This window comes from Bidens hawaiensis, unplaced genomic scaffold, assembly GCF_021521415.1.
Source record: "Bidens hawaiensis isolate Kalapana, Puna unplaced genomic scaffold, B.hawaiensis_p1.1 tig00001179_1, whole genome shotgun sequence".
Classification (NCBI taxonomy): domain Eukaryota; kingdom Viridiplantae; phylum Streptophyta; class Magnoliopsida; order Asterales; family Asteraceae; genus Bidens; species Bidens hawaiensis.
Window position 1 is genome coordinate 1,424,353 of NW_027491068.1, and position 20,518 is coordinate 1,444,870.

Below are 20,518 nucleotides of genomic sequence, written 5' to 3' on the forward strand. Positions count from 1 at the left end.
CCCAATCATTCGGTGAGGAGGCGATGTACTGGTGGGAGACAGTTGAGCAAAGGAAGATTCGAGAAGAGGTCAAGGCCTAGAGATGGGACGATCTGAAGGAGTTAGTGATGAAACGATTCTGTGCTGATGCAGAGATAGAAAAGGTTGAGATGAAGTTCTTAAGTCTGAAGGCGGGTAAGATGACGCACCGAGAATACTTCACTGAATTCAACCGTCTGTCAAGGTTGGTGCCAGACATGGTGAACACCGAGGCCAAGTGATGTGTTGCAAAACACACCTCTTTTCCTTACGTTTTTATCTTGTTTTTATTAATAAAGTATTACTTTTTTATGTCTTTAAGGGATTAAATGATAAATATTACAAAGACATGTTAACTTGTGTAGGTGATGCAAAGAAGAAAGAAAGAACAAGAAAAAAAAGGAACTTGAAGGGTTTAAGTGTCAAGTTTTCAAAGTTTAAGCAAGGCCCGGTCCAAGCCCATGAATTAAAAGCCTTATAATATATTATATTAAGATAATATCACAATTAATCAGCCATTCTTGATCAGCCAAACCCGAAATCAAGTAAGAAAAAAACCTAAAACCCTAGTTCTTCAAGGCTGCCGATCGGAACTCTTAGCCGCCGGCCAAAAAGAAAGAAAAAAAGGAAGCTGTTTGGCGGCTGGTGGTTCTTGGACGGCTGAGGAAGAAGAGGAGACTTGTGGGCAGCTGCTAGGAACGTAAAACATCCAAAGATCTCAGCCATATTGTTTAGTATACATCTCTAAACTTTGTTTATCTTTCAAAACCCTAACTATCTTGATTTGATCTTTGTTATTGAATTGTTTTGCAAGTAACTAGTGGTTTGGTTTATTATTGATTGATCTTGAATCTTGGTTGAGTTTTATGATGTTTATGTTGGTTAATATGATGTTTTTATTAAGTGTTCATGGCTGTCCAAATTTGATTATGAGCTAAACTCGTTGTTCTACCTAGGAATGATGTAGTGTTGACATGTAATTGACATAATAAACGGATTGGTAATGTTTAAGTTGTAAAATTGATTATGTAAATTTGATTAGACCATATAATTAGGTTGTATGTTGGCTGTGAATTTTGATGTGTTACTTAATTCCCACTTGCTTGCTTTAATTGAATCGGTTTTGATTATCGTTTGCATAGTTTAGCCTATTACTTGGTGTTTTGGGTTTTATTGCGGGTTGATCACCGTAGGGATATGTTGGGTAACTAATCATATAAAATCAGTTAATATACCTTCCTTGAGACCGAAAGGTGATAGGAAGTAAAGTTGTCACATATCTTTTATTTGCTAGAATTAGGACCGCGCGAAAGCGGGTTTTGCTCTTGTTGAATTTAAGTGTTATGCAATGAGTTGGCTTAATTAGGGTTTGGTTAAATTGTTCCTCTGTTCTTGGTTACATAACTGGGTGTTCCATGGGATGGTGTGTCGATGAGACCGAAAGGTAATTCGTCATTAGAACACGTAATTAATTAATTATCCGGTAATGTTTTAATAATCAATTCAAATGAACTAGAGATTAGTTGATGAGACTGAAAAGTAATTTGACTGTCTTAAAGGATTTTTAATTGTGTCATCTTTTGAAACCGGTATCTTAAACGTTTTTCCAATCCGTTGTCATTTTCATTAAACACGAGTCAGTCCTAGGTAGACGTTTTTACATATTGAATTTAATCCGAAAGTTTTCTTAAAGTATTTTGTTAACAGTTTTCTTTTAATTAAGTTAAGTAGTTAAATAAAATCTTAAAAATCAAATAAATATTATTTTGGTAAGTCTTAATTAGAGTTTCATAATTAAAAACGTTTTCACGTGTCTTTGTGTTCGACATCCGGACTTCCTTAATGCTATACTATTTATGATCGGTACACTTGCCGGTTTTGTGTGGTTTCTATAGGATTTTCGTTTTTATAAATTTAAAGCTTAATTGTGGTTCGTTCCTTATTTATATTATATATTTTCACACATCAAGTTTTTGGCGCCGTTGCCGGGGACACGGTTTGAAGCGTTTTAAGAACGACTCGAGTCAAGATTTTCCATGTTTACTACTTGTCTTTCTTATTTGTTTTGTTTATTAGTTTAAAATAGTTTAGATAATTATAATTTCTTTTAATTATTTTAAATAGTTGTATGCGACGTACTCGATCTCTAGGACCACCAGAAGTTGAAGGATTTCCCGAACCAGAGAGAGAGCTTCTTGAGAGACGTCGTACAAAACCGTCCTCCAGTTCATTTACATCCGTCGGTAATACGTTCTCTTCTCCTACTTTTTCTGAACCCGTCATTAGGGATAGGATTATGGGCGACGCGAATCCACTACCGAGGAGGACAGTTGCAGACCGGGCCCGTCCGGTCGATGCTGGCGCGAGATCCAGCATTGCTCCACCAGCTATAGCAGTTCAAACGACCTGGCAGATTCCATCGAACGTTCTGAACACCATTTCCCATTCTGCTCAATTTCACGGGTTGCTCCACGAAAACCCGCATTCACATCTCACTCGCATCGCACGTATTTGCGACACGTTTCACCTTGCCAACGTATCCGAAGACGCCATCAAACTCCGCATCTTTCCGTTCTCACTCGTTGATCAGGCGAGTCTGTGGCTTGAGTCCCTCCCACAGGGATCCATTTCTACTTGGGCCGCCATGCAGACCCAGTTCCTGGAAAAATACGATCCTCAGGCTAAGGCCGCTCGTTTGCGTAACCAGATTCATTCTTTCCAGATGGAGGACACTGAGAGTTTCTACGAGGCGTGGGAGAGATTCAAAAACCTACTCACTTTATGTCCGAACCACGGCTTGCAGGACTGGGCGGTTGTTGAAAAGTTCTATAACGGAGTGACGTAAGCGACTCGGAATATGCTTGACACTGCTGCAGGAGGCAACTTATTGACGACAAAGGATACCGATGAGTGCATTGCCTTATTTAACGGTTTAGCCATGAGTGGATACCAGCGACCACCTTCTAAGAGTACCAAAACCGTTGATTCCCTATCACGCGGCATGCACTCGGTCGACACGAATACCGCACTGGCGGCACAAGTTGAAGCGTTAGCAAAGATCGTGAAGGACCTGCAGGTGAAAAGTAAGTTATGCGAGATCTGCAGAGGGGGACACGATACCGTTCAGTGTCCCGTAGGTTTCCAGGAGGAGGCAGTCGACTACGTTAATAATCCAATCTGAAACCCTAATTCTTTTAATTCTTATAATTCTTATAACCAAAATCCTAACTGGAGGAACGGAAATCATTCCGGCTTCCAGCCGCGTCAGAGTCTATTCCAGGATTCCGGTGAAGGAGCGAGTGGTGGGGAGAAGAAGCCCACGCTGGAGGAGATAATGGCACAGCAGACTCAGATGCTGTCGCAGCTGATGACTCGAGAGGATTCCCGTCACAAAGAGACTCAAGAGAAATTTCGGGAACACGAGTCATTCATGAGAAATCAGGGGGCGTCAATTCAAAATCTTGAGAGGCAGACAGGAGAGATAGCGAATCGTCTGAATGAGAGGCCGCCAGGTACACTTCCAAGTAACACTGAGCAGAATCCGAAGGCTTTCGCGAAGGCGGTAACGACGAGGAGCGGTGCAGGGGCACATAGTAAGCCAGTGAATCAGGGGCCTGCGGTAGATGTAGAAGAGCAGGTAAACGATGAGATTCAGATGGAGTCTCCACCGGCCAAGATGCATCAGAGGCGAAGCCCAGGAAGTACAGCACAGGCCGAGGACCAGCCATTACCCAGCACACCACCGAGAGTCTACAAACCTAGACTCCCATTTCCCGGGAGAGTCCGCAGGGATAGAGACGAGGAGCAGAACACTAAATTTCTTGATCTCCTGAAGCAACTTCATCTTAACATCCCATTCCTTGAGGCACTAACTCAAATGCCGAAATATGCAAAGTTCCTTAAGGATATTCTTTCTAATAAGGAGAAGTTAGCTGAGGTCTCTTCCATCCCGCTGAGTGCTGGTTGCTCTGCAGTTTTGCAGAGAAAATTACCGGAAAAGATGTCCAATCCTGGGAGTTTCACGATTCCCTGCATCTTGAGCGATAATACGGTTGTTCAGGCACTGGCAGATCTTGGTGCCAGTATTAATCTCATGCCGTATTCCGTGTATCGCAAGTTGGGACTAGGCGAACCGAGGCCTACCCGTATGAGTATACAGCTTGCTGATCGTTCTGTGAAATACCCCCGAGGGGTGGTCGAGAACATGCTAGTTCGTGTCGACAAGTTCATCTTCCCGGTGGACTTTGTCATCCTGGACATGAACGATGATGATAGTGTCCCACTTATCTTAGGACGACCATTCCTTGCCACTGCACAGGCGTTGATCGACGTCTGCGAGGGTAAGTTGATTCTGAGAGTTGGGGATGAGAACGTCACCTTCGACGTTCGACAGTCACTGAAACACCCCAAGTCTGCTGATGACTCCTTATACTTCATTGATACCATCATGGAGCATGTCGGGGAGTTTCTCAGCGAAATTTGTGGAGGATCTGCCTCCGACACCCAGATTCTCGATAGGGAGATTCCGGAGATTGAAATGGTTGCCGTAACCAATCAGTCCTTAGATGACGACACCGAGTCGCATACCCCTGAATCTGGCGTGTCTGCCGAGATCGTACGAGACGATCCTATGGACCGACCTTCGGTCGAGAGTCCTCCTTCTTCCTTAGAGCTTAGGGATCTGCCTGCCCATCTTGAGTACGCATTTTTAGATGAAGAGAGGAAGCTTCCAGTTATCATTGCATCTGCTTTGACGGAGGTCGAGAAGGAGAAGTTGTTGAGGGTGCTACGAGAGCACAAAGAGGCGATTGCATGGAAGATTATCGACATCAAGGGTATCAACCCTTCGTTTTGCACTCATAAAATCCTCATGGAGGAAAATTTCAAAACTGTCGTCCAGCCGCAACGGCGGATCAATCCGAAAATGCAAGAGGTCGTGAAGAAGAAGATTATCAAACTCCTTGATGCGGGGATCATTTTCCCCATTTCTGATAGCGCTTGGGTGAGTCCAGTCCAAGTGGTTCCTAAAAAGGGTGGCATGACTGTCGTCACCAGCGAGCGGAACGAGCTTATTCCCACGAGGACTGTGACGGGATGGCGAGTCTGCATCGACTATCGCAGACTGAATGATGCCACCAGGAAAGACCACTTTCCTTTACCTTTCATTGATCAAATGTTGGAGCGTTTAGCGGGTCAGCAGTACTACTGCTTCTTGGATGGTTTCTCCGGGTATTTTCAGATTCCCATAGCTCCCGATGACCAGGAGAAAACCACTTTCACCTGCCCTTACAGTACGTTTGCCTACAAACGTATGCTGCTCGGACTGTGTAACGCTCCGGCCACATTCCAGAGGTGTATGGTGGCCATTTTCCATGATATGATCGAGGACTCCATGGAGGTGTTCATGGACGATTTTTCCGTATTTGGGAGTTCCTTCGAAGAGATTCAAAACCAAATCAAAAAGAATATTTTGATCATGAGGAATGTCAATAGTTAATACAAAGAAATGCACTTAGCTTTATAGATTTGTGGATTCAATTTAATTTCAACTAAGAACATGCATAAACTACATTATTTATGAAAAGTTTATTTTTTTTTAATTAAATAATATTTTTTTAATACATTTATCATTCCATTTTTTCTTTTCTTTACTCACAACCAATTTCAAAAAATGGTAACTGGGATATGATCTGCATACACCACCCCCATCACTGTATAGGCCTATACGGCTCGTATATGTCACACATGATTAACAAGTGTACAGAGGAGATACAAAAACGAACTTTTTGAAGCCTATACGATCTATACAACCCTATACGAGCCGTATAGGTCTTCAACAAATCGTATATGAGTTACACCATAAAACCTACACGACTCGTATAGGGTTATACAACTGTATGGAAACATTTTGCTGAAAACTGTTGAACTGGGCTTTGACCGGCTGTTACCAACAACTTAAAAAGGACTTTACGAGTCTATATGAGCCGTATAGCCCTATATAACCCGTATATGCAGATTTTCAGTTCTCTAAGTGTAAAACATGAAATATTTTTATTTTTATGATGGTTGATAAGATTATCAATATATTTTGGTCAAATGTTTGTTGTTTGCTTGATCATTGATTGATTATTGTATATAAACTATAAAGTGTCTATGCACTATAGATAGGCTTTATAATTAGATTTATCACTATCCTTAATTGATATACCATATAACAATTTTACACATGATATATTTGAGTCACATAACCAACAAAATATATTTATTCATTTAACAATATGAACTTGGTGGAAAACAATACGTTTTATTTCACTTAAGAGGTGTCACGTTTCTAAATTCTAATTTCTAATATACAGAGAGAACATTTACCATCTAGGAGAGTATTTAAGTTTAAGAAACACATTTATTTCACACATCATTTTCAACTTTTAATCAGTTATAAAGAAGTTTTTATACGGTCCATATATGTCTATACTAGGCACCAGAAACAAAAATGGGCAACTTCCGACACAAACGGACAGGACTCGGTGCCTATACGGTTCGTATAGCCTATACGAATCATATATGTGAAAAGTGGTGTATGAAGATCCCACTAATATGGTGTAACATTAACTTTTCAAATATACAAAAAAATCACTAAATTTTCTCTCTCATTCACTTACAATCTTTCAACACATAAAGCACTCCCTAAGAGAGGACATTACACCCATATGGGTAGGGTGTATGAGTTCATTCAATGGCAAATGTTTGCCACAAATTTTTTTAGCGTTATTGTATTTAGCTTTTACATGATATTTCGTATGTTAAATTTTTTGTTTGAATTGTCGTATTTTATTTTTCCGGTTTTCAAAATTATTTAATGTTTTTAAATTTTAATATTAATAAATTTTTAATTACATGTAATTGTTTAATTTATTTTAAATGAAAAAAAAAAGTTGTAGGGTACTTGCGGATGGATGTATCTTGTGATTTTATGATTTGTGGATACTTTAGGGTATAAATGATGTGATACTGATAATGCAGAATTGATCGGTGAATGAATAACTCATGAGAGCTCTCCCATTTATAAAAACCCCACCTACATTGACATATTGACATGATTACAAATATAGTCGTTTTATACTAATACGAACCCATCACACAAGAAGGGTCGAGTCAAAGTCAAAGCTATTTATTGGACCTAGTCAAAGTCATCTATAAGGAGTCAAAGTCGCTTAATTAGGGGAGTCAAGGACTGAATTAGGGGAGTCAAAGTCAAGAGGCGTATTTAGTGGAGAAACTCCTTATGACCTTTTTAGTATAAATAAAGCTAGGTCTCTTCTATTTCAGGGAGTCTAAGTTATCTAAAATATATCAAGTTATATTGTAATTGTAATATGGAGACTAACCCTTCTCGAATTGGGTCTTTTATCTAAGTAATCGAATCTTTTGCTTGAGTCCAGATTCTAGACTCTATCATTTGGTTCCGTTGCCGGGAAACGATGGCACATTCCACCACTAAAGACGAAGGTTCCTATATTGATTCCGTTGTTGCCCAATTAGCGGCCATTAACTCTCACCTTGAAGCTATAGAATGTCATTTTAGGGATGAGATAGCGGCCCTTAAAGCACACTACATTCCACATGGGAAATCAGGTAACGATTCTGGCAGATTTGATGATGCTCAACACATAAAAGGGATGCAACCAACCACTTTCAAGGTTCCATCTACTATTGTGCCAAACATCATCACCTCCTACGTATCTACACCTCACATACTCCCTGATTTCAGCACCAAATACCATCCCAAGACCGACCTTCAAACCCTCACACTTGAAGTTGTTGAGAAAGAAGATCAGATTGTTGAAAAAGGTGACGAACCCATCAACCACCATGAAGACATCCCTGAAATCAGCCTACATGCACTCGGGAGTGGGTGCTTTCCAATACAAGCAAATTGGAAGGTGATGTTCATGGTCTTCTCTATTAACGGCCAAACTCATAAGTTATAAATTACAGCAGCGAGGACAATGGTTTTAGTTACCTTCCAGCAGCTCATAACAACTCATTTACCACCAAATGCTTGGCTACCAAATTCAGCTCCATTGGTGGTGTCATCATTCAAGGTTTTGATCATGGTCTGCAAAAACCTCCTCGATCCGTTTCGACTCGACTTGGGGACAAGTCGTTTCTGCGGGAGGGAAGTATTGATACGAACCCATCACACAAGAAGGGTCGGGTCAAAGTCAAAGCTATTTATTGGACCTAGTCAAAGTCATCTATAAGGAGTCAAAGTCGCTTAATTAGGGAAGTCAAAGTCAAGAGGCGTATTTAGTGGAGAAACTCCTTATGACCTTTTTAGTATAAATAAAGCTAGATATCTTCTATTTTAGGGAGTCTAAGGTTGTGTTTGTTTTGTTTATAAGGTCTGCAAGGAGCCTATGTCTGCGGGCGCACAGACATAAGCCCTTGAAGACTGTTTGTTTAAAAAAAAAGATCTGAAAACTGTTTTTATGGTCACAAAAAATAAGCTTTTTCACCATCTTCATACTTCTTCACACTACTTAACATCATACCAAGTACCAACACCCAATGTCCAACACCACCACCACCCACCGTCCGCCGCCACCACCACCATCCGCCGTCCGCCGCCACCACCACCCACCACCACCTTCCGCCGCCACCACCACCCACTGTCTGCCGCCACCACCAACACCACCCACGGTCCACCGCCACCACCGTCAACCACTCACCACCACCACCGTTTACCACCCACCACCATCGTCCATCTCCACCACCCCTGTCGGCCACAACCACCGTCCACTACCACCACCACCACCCACCGTCCGTCGCCACCACCACCCGCCACCACCATCCACACCACCCACCGTCCGCCGCCACCACCACCACCCGCCACCAACATCCACCACCACCCACCACCACCGTTCATCACCACCAGCACCCATTGTCGGCCACCATCACCGTCCACCACCCACCACCACAACCGTCTATCACCACCACCCACCGTTTACCGCCTACCACAATTGTCTACCAACACCACTTCCATAGTTTGTACACCACTACCAATTATTTTAGCACTCTACAAACGTTAAATGACTTTTATCTACTGTAATATATATGATAGGTAACTAATTTTCAGCTTATGCAGATGATTTTCAGTTTATAAAACAAACAGTATTATATTTTCAGATTGCAGACCTTCAGACCACGTCTTCAGTTGCAGACATTAAATCAGATGAAATCAGATTGCAGACAATTTTTGTCTTAAAAAACAAACATCACCTAAGTTATCTAAAATATATCAAGTTATATTGTAATTGTAATATGGAGACTAACCCTTTTGGGTCTTTTATCTAAGTAATCGAATCTTTTGCTTGAGTCTAGATTTTAAACTCTATCATATACCATCAAATATATTTGAATTTTAAATCGAGAATGGGTTGTTCTACTATCGGTATACAGTAATGAAGCAATACCACTTGAAGCAACATTGAAACTATGAGGTCTTTCAATGTGAAAGATGTAGCTAAACTCTTTCACAAAAATGTTATACATTTCATACCTGACCGTAGACAAAAAACACAATATTTTTCTTTTTGAACAACTTTCATGTTGTTCTTATAAATACACTATTGTTCAACTATCACAATAATATTATAATAAATAAACAAATGGAAAATTTGTCTATGATTATTTTTAAGACTGAATATTTGTACAAAAAATAAAAAAAAATTATTATAGTTTTCTTCAATATGAAGATGTCTAAAAAAATTGATGTCATTGTACACTTTAAATATAAACTCTTTTATATATACATTTTAATTTTAAAGAAAGTATATTTATGACACGTAATTATTATATTAATATTTTTTATATATATTAAGTATGTTTAGAATATAATTTCTGACATTAATATTTCAATTAATAGAGATTGGGCAATTAATACGGCATGTTGAATTTACAATCAATACTATTTAGAACCGAGATTTTTTTTCTTTTCCATCAACAGAAAAGAAGTCATTTTGAAAGGAATTTAATAGTGAGAATTAATTTCAGAATGTCATGTGTTCAGAATTAATTTATTTTATTAGTACAGATTAGGGTCGTCCAAACCGCTCGCCGCTCGCTCGAAAATTGCTCGGAAAATGCTCACTCGTTTTTTCGCTCGATTGAAAACGAGCCGCTCTGCTCGGTTCGGTTTGTAAGCGAGCCAAGCAACGAGCAAAGGTATGCTCGGTTCGGCTCGGCTCGAATATTTTTAATTTATTTTATATATAATTATATATGAACAAATATATAAATATATAGACAAAACACATAAATATAAGCTTACAATTATTTTTACCCCTTAAAATTTTTCATATTCCGTTAATTTTATAGTTTTATTTGTTCAATTCAAGTTTTTAGAAAACTAAAAGTTTGTTTACATGATCATTATATCTCACTCTAAACTTATTTATAATAAAAAATTATAATATAAAACATGTTTGTCTAAAAACTACTAATTTATTTATAAAATATATTATTTATAACATTTAAATTTATTTCTTATTGAATTTTTTGAAGTGAAAAATAAATAAATAATGTTCGAAATCGCTCGATGTTCGATCGAAAAATGCTCGATTCGATTTTGGCTCGTTTCGGTTTTCGCTCGGTTCGAATTTCAGCCGCTCGGTTCAGTTCGGTTGTAAACAAGCCAAACAACGAGCAACCATTCGCTCGGTTCGGCTCGGCACGTGAACAACCCTAGTACAGATAGAAAGATAGATTTGGAACCCCTTTTAATAAACAAAAAGCCCAAAAGGCCTCTTCGTCGACGTCTGCATGTTGTCCAGCCCACTAAATTTACACAGAAAATAATAATATTATTATTATTATATTATTTGCAGAGCCAAATAAGAGCTTGAAGACGAACCAGAACGAACAACATTATAAACACACAAATCTTGACACCAAATTCATTCATATGTATCATGTACACGTACAATTCCAGAGCAATTACGCTCATTTTGTCATAAAACCCAATTCATTCACGTCCTATTTTTTCTAGGGCAAATTTCGATTTCATTTCTCAAAATTGATCCATTTTACGTCCAATTAGAATTCAAAGGTATAGGGGAAACGTTTCTAAGCTGGATATTGCTGCATTGGTGGTTTCAATTCAGGTATAAGCTGCAGAAACCCTAGAATTGGATGAAATGTTGTGTGTTGTGTAAGCCCTAATTATTGGCAATTTTAATTAGAGTTGGTTATTGGATTGTGAATGTGTAATTGTGCAATTGCAGTGTTTTATTGCTGTAATTTGATTGAATGCATGCTTGGAAAGTAACCAAGTGTTATGTAAATAAAATAAGGTTTTTTTTTTGAGAATTGCACGTGGGCATGTAGTGTACTCAGCAATGGAGTGGAATATACAGTGAAATTGTTGGAAATAATAATATTATAGTGATGTGAATTGAACTGGTTTGCTTTTTCTGTGCAATGTGAATGGTTTAACTGTTACTCGAACGCCTAGATCATGTGTGATCAACTAAACTATTGGATTGTGTTGCTTGGATTCGTGAATCGGCTGATATCTAGATTATTTCCAAATTGGGTCTGTTTTATTAATTATGATCTTCATTGTCGGTGACAATTGACGAACGTATTCCTTTCCTTGATTATAAAATCAAGTTTCTACGGATTACCGTAAATATGATTATTTATGTTTATATAAGAATCATGTTAATTATTATCATTACTAGTGCCTATAGTAAGCGTGTTCTGTTCTCTGAAATTTATGACTTTAGTTTTAGTTTTAGAAGACGACCCTTGTGCACTACTTCAATAAGATGTGTAGTCTATGAAAAACAGTGTGTGTAGGGCTGTAAACGAACCGAACCGAACGAAGCCTTGTTCATGTTCGTTCGTTTAACATTAAACATGTTAACGAACGGTTTATGAACACTATTCGAATGGAAAATCTTGTTCTTGTTTGTTCGTTAAGAAGTTGAGCTTGTTCACGAATGGTTCATGACTGCAAACGAACGTGTACTATTTAAGAAAAATAAAGCAACATTCTTAATCCAAAACATTAGACATGATCATCTTAATTAAACATAAAGTTAAGCACTTGATATACTAATAATAATAAACATAATCATCCTCCAATAGGCGGGTTTATTCTGATAACGTCAACGAAGCACAGGATAAATTTGTTGTTAGTTAAAGCAAGACTATATAAAATAAACCATTAACAAAACGAACTGAACATAAACAATTCATTATAAAAGTTAAATGTTAGGCTGGTTATTACAAATAAAATACAATAAAAATATAAATCAAACCTTTAACTAACGAATATAAACAAACGAACATAAATGAACACATTACTGAACCTTCACGAACCTAAATGAACGGACGCAACCTCTGTTCATGTCTGTTCATTTAACTAACGAACAAAATTTCTTGTTTGTGTTCGTTCATTTATTAATTAAACCAACGTAAACAAACTTCCCGCTGAACGGTTCAGAGACTGTTCGCGAAACATTCAGTTCGTTTACAACCCTAAGTGTGTGGGATATGCTTTTAGAGTCGTGTATGAAACAGCTTCAATAAGATGTGTAGTCCAGACTCCAAATTGGTTCTGTGTTATTTAATTATTAATATTTTAGATGATTGGGTAAACAATTCATGATATTTGGTGCCTACTGCTTCTCAACTTAGTCCCATGATTCTCACATAGACATGTATGTTTCATCGTCTAGACTGCTAATTTTCTTCTCGGCTTGAAAGTACGTTTTGTATGTAAATATGTAATCCCATTGCAGCCGATTGAGTATGAATCATATTTGACTCTCTCTCTCTCTCTCTCTCTGTCTTTTCTTTAGTATTTGATTAAGTTTCTGAATCAGTGACAGGAACAAACCTGTAAGTGCTTTGAGTTGGTATGCATGGATGTACTACAGGATTTGTGCTTGTAGTCAATGCTGAGCTTGATTCCATGGGAGGAGTTGGAATTTCTTCAACACCATCTCTGCAGCAATCATTAGATCTTGAGAAAACTCAAGCAGAACTCAGGTAACAGTGGCACTCTTTTGTATACTGCAAACTTTAGGGGGTGTTTGGATTTGAGGGTGTGGGCTTGATGGTGTTTTGAGTATATTTGTTGTAACAGTGTGGATTTTGAGGGAATGCTGGTAATCATTTCCTATTATTTTGTCAAATCTAGGCGAACATAATAACGGATCATTTTTGTTGCAGGCAAACATTCACTGCTGCTGAGAAGTTTAGAAAAGAATTAGAATTTCTACAGAAAGTAGGTTGACTAGATTGTTGTTGTTATTATTATTACTGTTGTTGTTGTTATTATTATTATTATTATTATCATTATCATTATTATTATTATTATTATTATTATTATTATTATTATTATTATTATTATCTTCATGTTACAAAGCCTTATAGGCACAAACAGGTGACAAATTGTATGCTGTTTGCAGGGTGGAGATCCGTTAGACTTGAAACCTGGGAATGCAACATCTGTTAGCTTCCAGTCCACATCCCTAAAAGGGCACCCTGAGCAGCTTGTAACAAGGTCTGTATCTAGGGTTTAATATAATCACCGGCTATTTTTCAACCATTTATATCATCATTATTAATATATTTTTTTGTTATGATTTTCTTATGGTACTGTAGTGAAGCAAAGGGTAGTTTTGGAATCACTGCTTCACCTCATGGAGATTCTGTTGAAAGTAGCGGTCGACTAGGCGTTCCTTGTGAACCAAACAGTGCTGATAATCTTATGCTTTTGAAAGAATCAGGCGATTCTGCTGTTTTAGAACTGCCTAAAAAGTCATATAAACGTAGGATTCGATCTCGCTCAACTCGTGATCCGATTCGACATGCTTCTAGGGATTATAAAGGATTATCACATGATAATGCTAACGTGGCTTTAAATAATTCTCTCCGTCATTTAGAAAATGAACCTGATTCTGTAGGGGGTATAGACCAGGTACAATTGACAGATTCCAATGTTCTTCCCACAAATGGGAATACAGAAGAGATAAAAGACATACCTGGCCCCACAAAGGTGCTTGATTCGTCATCATGCACTCAAACCAGTCAACGTTTTGATGACAATAATGGGGATGGCATGCATATTACTAAGCAAGTGGAACAGAATTTAGAAAGTAATAATTTAGGTGCAGAAAAGAATGATAATGTGTTAAATATTGGTCCTGATATTAAGGAAGATGAAGGATTGAAAGGATCTGAATTTGTTGTGGGGCTGGGTCCCATTTGTCAAGATGGAAATGCTAATGATGGATCAGAGCTAAATACATGCTCTCAGGAAAACTTGAAATTGGCAACAAAGGAGCATGAAGACTCGGTTTTAGAAGAGGCGAGAATTATAGAGGTTGGTTTTTTTTATCTTCATGTGTTTAGAACTTTATACATTTGATTATAGCTTATTTAAGATTGTATTATTAATTATTAATCGGCGAAACGCAAGAGGATAGCTGAGTTATCTGTTAGAACTTTGCATCTGGATAAGCGTTTAAAATCGCATTGGGATTTTGTTCTTGAGGAAATGTCATGGTTGGCTAATGATTTTGCTCAGGTTTGTTTCTGCTGATGCATGTCAGTCAAAGTTAACCTTGTCGTGTATCAGTTTTTCTTTATTAAACATATAATTTCATGAAACAGGAACGCCTTTGGAAAGTAACTGCAGCTGCTCAAGTTTCTAGAAGAGTTGCTTTTGCTTCACAGAGACGATTCCAACAACAAATTTCACTGCACAAGCAGAAGGAACTGTCATACACCATTGCAGAGGCTGTCATGCAGTTCTGGCACACGATTCAGGTCTTTTAATTTCGAAGTTTTTTCTTCATACATACTTGAGAATGTTATATTTTACAAATCAACTTGAAGACTTATGTTTTTACATTTGATAGGTGAATTGCAAGGGGCCAGAGTCGCATGATAAAGATCAAGCAGTTGGGATTCAGGGATATGTTACGAGGTTCATGGAGTATAATAGCTCTCTAGCTCAGTGCAATTCAAGTCAAACACCTTTGACTTTTGATATTGTATCTGATCTAGGCATCATGGACCATTCATGGGATGATAATTTGACAGAAGTATGGACTAACACTTTGTATCTTTACAGTTTTAATGGATATAACAATGTTTGCATGTTTACTTTTTACTGTTCCTATATTTACATTGGTTTTCTGGAATGCAGGAGAATCTCTTTTATTCAGTGCCACCTGGTGCAATTGAGGCTTACAGAAAAGCTATTAATTCTCATGTGTTACATTTTGAGGTATAAACATGCTAAGGAATCGATTAAGTTTATGGTGGCATTGGTACTATGATCTTATGCATTTAAGTGGTTTAGATCACAAGTCTGATAGGTTGTTCAAATCTTCATTAAATACGCTATGATTATTTAAAATGTTATATCTATAATGTAATCTGGGAACTTGTTTAAATAAATTTAAGGACTGCATCGTATGTTAATAATTGAAAGTACGTTTGCCTTTTCTGTCATTACCAACTAACTAAAAGTAGCCATATATCATTCTATGTTCTTTCATGCTTTTCCCTTTTGACCTTGGTTGACTAATGATGTTTTTACTCTCTTTAGAGAACTGGCACTAGCATGCACGAGGAAGTGGATACATCCTGCTATGATGCTGTTGCGGGTATGGTATTTTATACTCTTTTTTTTTTAATTTCAGATCTTGTTTACAAATTATACTAATCGAAACTAACTATATGTGTACTTCAAATCTCTGAAGATAATGATGCATTTGAAGAAGACGAGGGAGAAGCAAACAAATATTATTTTCAAGGTGGAGTTGAAGGTAGAAAATCTGCAAAAGCCGCTCAGAAAAGAAGAATGAACTTCAATTTATTTGGCTCAAGATCATATGCAGCGGACGATGACGTGCCATTCATGCAATCTGTAGAAAGGACAGTTGTAAATCAGCCTGGAAAACGATATGGCAGTAGTTTAAATGCTACAATTCCAACAAAACGTGTTCGTACTGCATCCAGACAGAGGATTATAAGTCCATATAATGCAGGAACGTCAGGGCACATACATGCACCAAATAACGCTTCGAGTGCTGATACTAATTCGTTTCAGGATGAACATAGTGTTTTACATGGCGGGACCCAAATACAGAACAATCTGGAAGCTGAGTCAGCTGGAGACTATGAAAAGTTTGACTCCATGGAAGTTTCAAATAGACCTAAAAAGAAAAAGAAGGAAAAACATCATGTATGTAACATTAACTGCAGTCCATGTTGTGGTTTGCCTTTTGTGACTAAAATTTCTTATTGTTTTGCAGGGATCTACGTTTGAGCACCGTTGGCAACTTGATCCTAGTTTTCAGAATGACCAGGTGAAATTTCAACTTTTTTTCTAAAAAATCAGTGTTTTGATGTTAGTCATGTCACCATATATTAGTGCTAACGGTTTGTAGTTGAGTTGATTGATAACATGTTCAGTGGCGGGCCGCCCAAAACTTTAAATGGGTGTTGCTAATTTTCGGTGTTAGGGTCGGGTCAGATTATTTTAGAAATACAAAACTATCATCATTCATACTCAAGATGCTAACCAACGGTTCCACGACTTCAGCTATCCAAATAAGTTTTGTTAAGGCAAATACCATAAAAAGTCTGAAAAGAAGGGTTTTTTTAGGGCAAATACCATAAAAAGTCAACATACTTTCTGTTTTTTCTCACAAAAGTCCCTCAAGAATTTTTTGCACATTAAAGTCTTACATGTTAAATTTGAACACAATTTTGAATTTCTTAAGCCACTTGAAACCAGTACATCCAAGTTGTTTTAAAAAACAACTGTGATAAAGAAGTATAAGCCATGTAAGAAAAAAAGAATAAACATGCAAGCAAAATAATACCAAGTTTAATCTGTTTAGATTGTACTTTAAAAGAATTAAAAATTTAGATTTGAAAGAATAAATAGATAACATTTCAAAATACGTATAAAATGTAAGATTCAAACTCTTGACCTCCTATGGAGTGAATGTTAAAGAAAAGTGGATTAACCGTTGCACCATATATCACTTTTGGTTTTATTCTCATTTAAGTCATTTATTGGTGTCACTGCCAATAAACCAAGGTGCCGCATGAGTTTAAGCTCTATATTATGAAGATAATTTTTTTTTCATGGTTGTTACTTGTCGGGCCCTGTAAGGTTATAATTGGACCTCTAACTAGTCAAATGGGTAAACTTTTAATAAGTTGGAACGTGTTGAATGTTTGAATGATGCCAATCTCTTGCATTACTTTACTTAAAAAGTTAAATTTGTAATATAATTTTTTAATCGTCTTTAATACATTAGTTATTTATAATATTCAAGAAAAAAGGAACAAAGAACGTTTACTGGTCTACTTAACCCAACCCATTTATAACCCATATTAAAAACTACCCATTGTGACTCGTAGCCTTTTAAAGCCGTTTATTATCTGTAATAAACCATCTAATTTATTTTACATTCATCAATATGCAGAAGGATCACTCAAGAAGGAGACTGGATACACATCAATTTGACTCTAATGGAAGTAGTGGTATGTCTCATTTGTAATATAGAAAACTAACTAATATCTAATATAGTTTTCCAAATTACATCTAACAATCTTTCTGTAACGGTTTGTATGTTGATGAGACATCTATTAGATATTTGGCATTCTTACCCAATTTCTTAATGCAGCAATTTCTCAAATGAGTAACATGTCCAACACAAATAAGTTCATGAAATTACTGGCGCGCGATCGTGTTCGAAAAGTCAAAGCACCTAAGGTATTCTATTACTCTGTGGAATAGTCTAGATTTTTCTTGCATGATGTATTAATCAAATAACATCTTTGCAGACACCTGTTAGGCAGCCCGGTTCAGGAAGCCCATGGTCATTGTTTGAAGATCAGGCCCTTGTTGTGCTGGTACATGATATGGGTCCAAACTGGGAGCTTGTTAGTGACGCCATTAACAGCACTTTGCAATTTAAAGTAAGTACTTTTCTAGCTTGATAAATTATGTCAACTACATTAATCATTATTTTTAATTTGTCACGTGTGCAGTGCATATTTCGCAAGTCAATGGAATGCAAAGCTCGTCACAAAATGTTAATGGATATGAATAATGGCGATGGAGCTGATAGTGCTGAGGATTCAGGGTCTTCTCAACCTTATCAGTCTACTTTGCCTGGCATTCCTGAGGTAACAATATTCATTTTTTTTAATTGTATTTATTTTACACGCAGAATTTAGCTAATTAGTTGGTTATGTATCTTGATATATCTCAATTCAGGGTAGTGCAAGACAGTTGTTTCAGCGGTTGCAGGGACCGATGGAAGAAGATACACTCAAAACTCACTTTGAGAAAATTATTATGATTGGACAAAAACATCTTTATAGAAATAGGCGACAGGTGATTTTTTGCCCTAACGTGGTTGGTACTTGGTAACATTATAAGTTCCAATATTGTTGACTCATATTTTCTTTCTTTTTTTCTGCAAAGAATGATAATCAGGATACCATACAACCGCCTCATAGTTCTCATGCATTTGCTCTTTCTCAAGTCTGCCCTAATAACGTTAACGGTGGGCCCGTCCTCACGTGAGTTATTTTTTTATTATCATTGTTTTTGCTCTGTTTCTGAATCCCGTTATCCCCTAATACCATTGTTTGTCTACTTTTCATCTTAAGGCCACTTGAACTAGCTGAAGCAATCTCATCTAGCCCAGATGTTCTTCCAGCTGGCTATCAAGGTCTTCATAGTGGTGGGCTACCACCTCTGAACCATGGGCCCGCTGCACCAATGCTTCCTGCTTTGGGTCCTGTTTCTGGTTCCACCTCAGCACCTGCTCCATCCAACCCGTCTGCATCTGCTCAACTTGATCCATCTGTTAGGTAATATTGTAAACCTTTACACACTATTAGTTTTCTCTAATATCAAATTCTAACTTCTAGTTTACCTTTTGTTTTGTACCCGTAGAATGAAGCAGTATGGTCAAATGTTATCTGCAAGGAACAATCAACAGTCAAGTTTGTCACCTGGGTCCCACTCGGCTAACGACCGTGGGAATCGCATGCTACCTGGTGGAAATGGTATGGGTGCGGCTAATAGAAACATGAAGATGACTAGACCACCATCTATGTTGAGTTCCACATCATCAACACCAATGTTGAGTCCACGTGATCCTACGCATATGATTCGGGCTAATCAGAACACAGACCAGAAAGCATCGCCAAGTGGGCCTGGGACCGGACCCACTCAACAGTCATACCCGCGTGCAGTTTCTCCACATCCAAATAACTTTCAAGGACCTCCAAATCATCATGTGAATCCAGCTTTCGCAATGAGATTAGCTAAAGAAAGACAACTTCAGCAACAACAGTTGCTTCAACGGCAGAAGTTTTCTCCATCCAATCCTGTGATGCCACATGTACAACCTCAGCAGTATCAACCGCCACATCAGCAGGCGAAGCTTATGAAAGGTGGACTCGGGAATGGCTCTGTACCTCAACAGAGCAAATTTTCTGGCTCGTTAAACCAGAAGTTGGCTAATCAAAAACAAACGACGGCTCAAAAACTGTTGTTGCTTAATCGAAAACTCAACACGGTTGACCAGACGGGAAGCAAGCAAGCTGAGTCAAGTACAGCTGTCACAGTTCCAAATCCACCTTGTAATGATGCAAATAGTAGTGAAACTGAAACCAATGTTGTACCTGCAGAGAGTGAACCATCTGAACCACCCATCAGTTTTGTTGAACATTCATAACTACTAGCTCTCAACTTACATGCTAATTATTTATGGTAAAGTAGTTATGGGCCTTATGGGCCATACCATTTGGGTTGGGCGGTTATCATCATGTATGAGTAATCTACAGGTTAGTCTCCTCTTTTATGTTTGCAATTATATTTCTACAATTGCACATCTTTTGTTCTCTACTTAAAACTTGTCTTTTGCAGATGAAGCTCAATTATGGTTACAAATTAACCAAACTGGAGTAATGTTGACATGGCTAATTATTGGGTGTTTTTGTAAAAAGTTATGAGGAGATGGAAGATGATAAAGAGATGTGTACAGGACTTCCGTATCCGGTTTTTAAAAAGCATTTTGTTATTGTTATTATTATTGTCATTGTTATTATTTTATCTTTTTGAACCTTAGGTTAGCCCTATGTAGTAGTACCCTTTTGTTCTTGGTGGGTAGTTTTGATTGTTGGTGGGAGGTTGGGAAGCTTTTGTGAATACTAGTTCATTTAGGGTATACTTAGATCAATCATCAATGTCATTAAAAAGCTTCATTGAAGGTCATCATTTATTCATGTCTCTAAAAGAACTAACATATATTTCTTTGATTTTGGTGTTCTCTACTGATCTTTATATGCATTACTTGCTAGTTATTTACATTATTGTTTTATTTGAAAAGAAAAGACCATGAAACCATCTTCCTTTCTTTTAATAGCAATTTAAAAACTA

At 37.7% G+C, this 20,518-nt stretch overlaps 1 pseudogene across 1 annotated transcript; it reads left to right on the top strand.

Moving 5' to 3' along the window:
- The first annotated feature begins 10,908 nt into the window (after positions 1 to 10,908).
- On the top strand, positions 10,909 to 20,267 carry LOC143563136 (chromatin modification-related protein EAF1 B-like; annotated as a pseudogene). Its single transcript, XR_013140608.1, has 20 exons — positions 10,909 to 11,183; positions 12,918 to 13,077; positions 13,261 to 13,315; positions 13,500 to 13,594; positions 13,696 to 14,420; positions 14,478 to 14,620; positions 14,707 to 14,862; positions 14,955 to 15,140; positions 15,245 to 15,325; positions 15,650 to 15,707; positions 15,804 to 16,288; positions 16,359 to 16,412; positions 17,544 to 17,601; positions 17,745 to 17,833; positions 17,905 to 18,039; positions 18,112 to 18,249; positions 18,341 to 18,460; positions 18,551 to 18,648; positions 18,739 to 18,942; positions 19,028 to 20,267. The product of XR_013140608.1 is annotated as a chromatin modification-related protein EAF1 B-like (transcript).
- Positions 20,268 to 20,518: the final 251 nt, after the last annotated feature.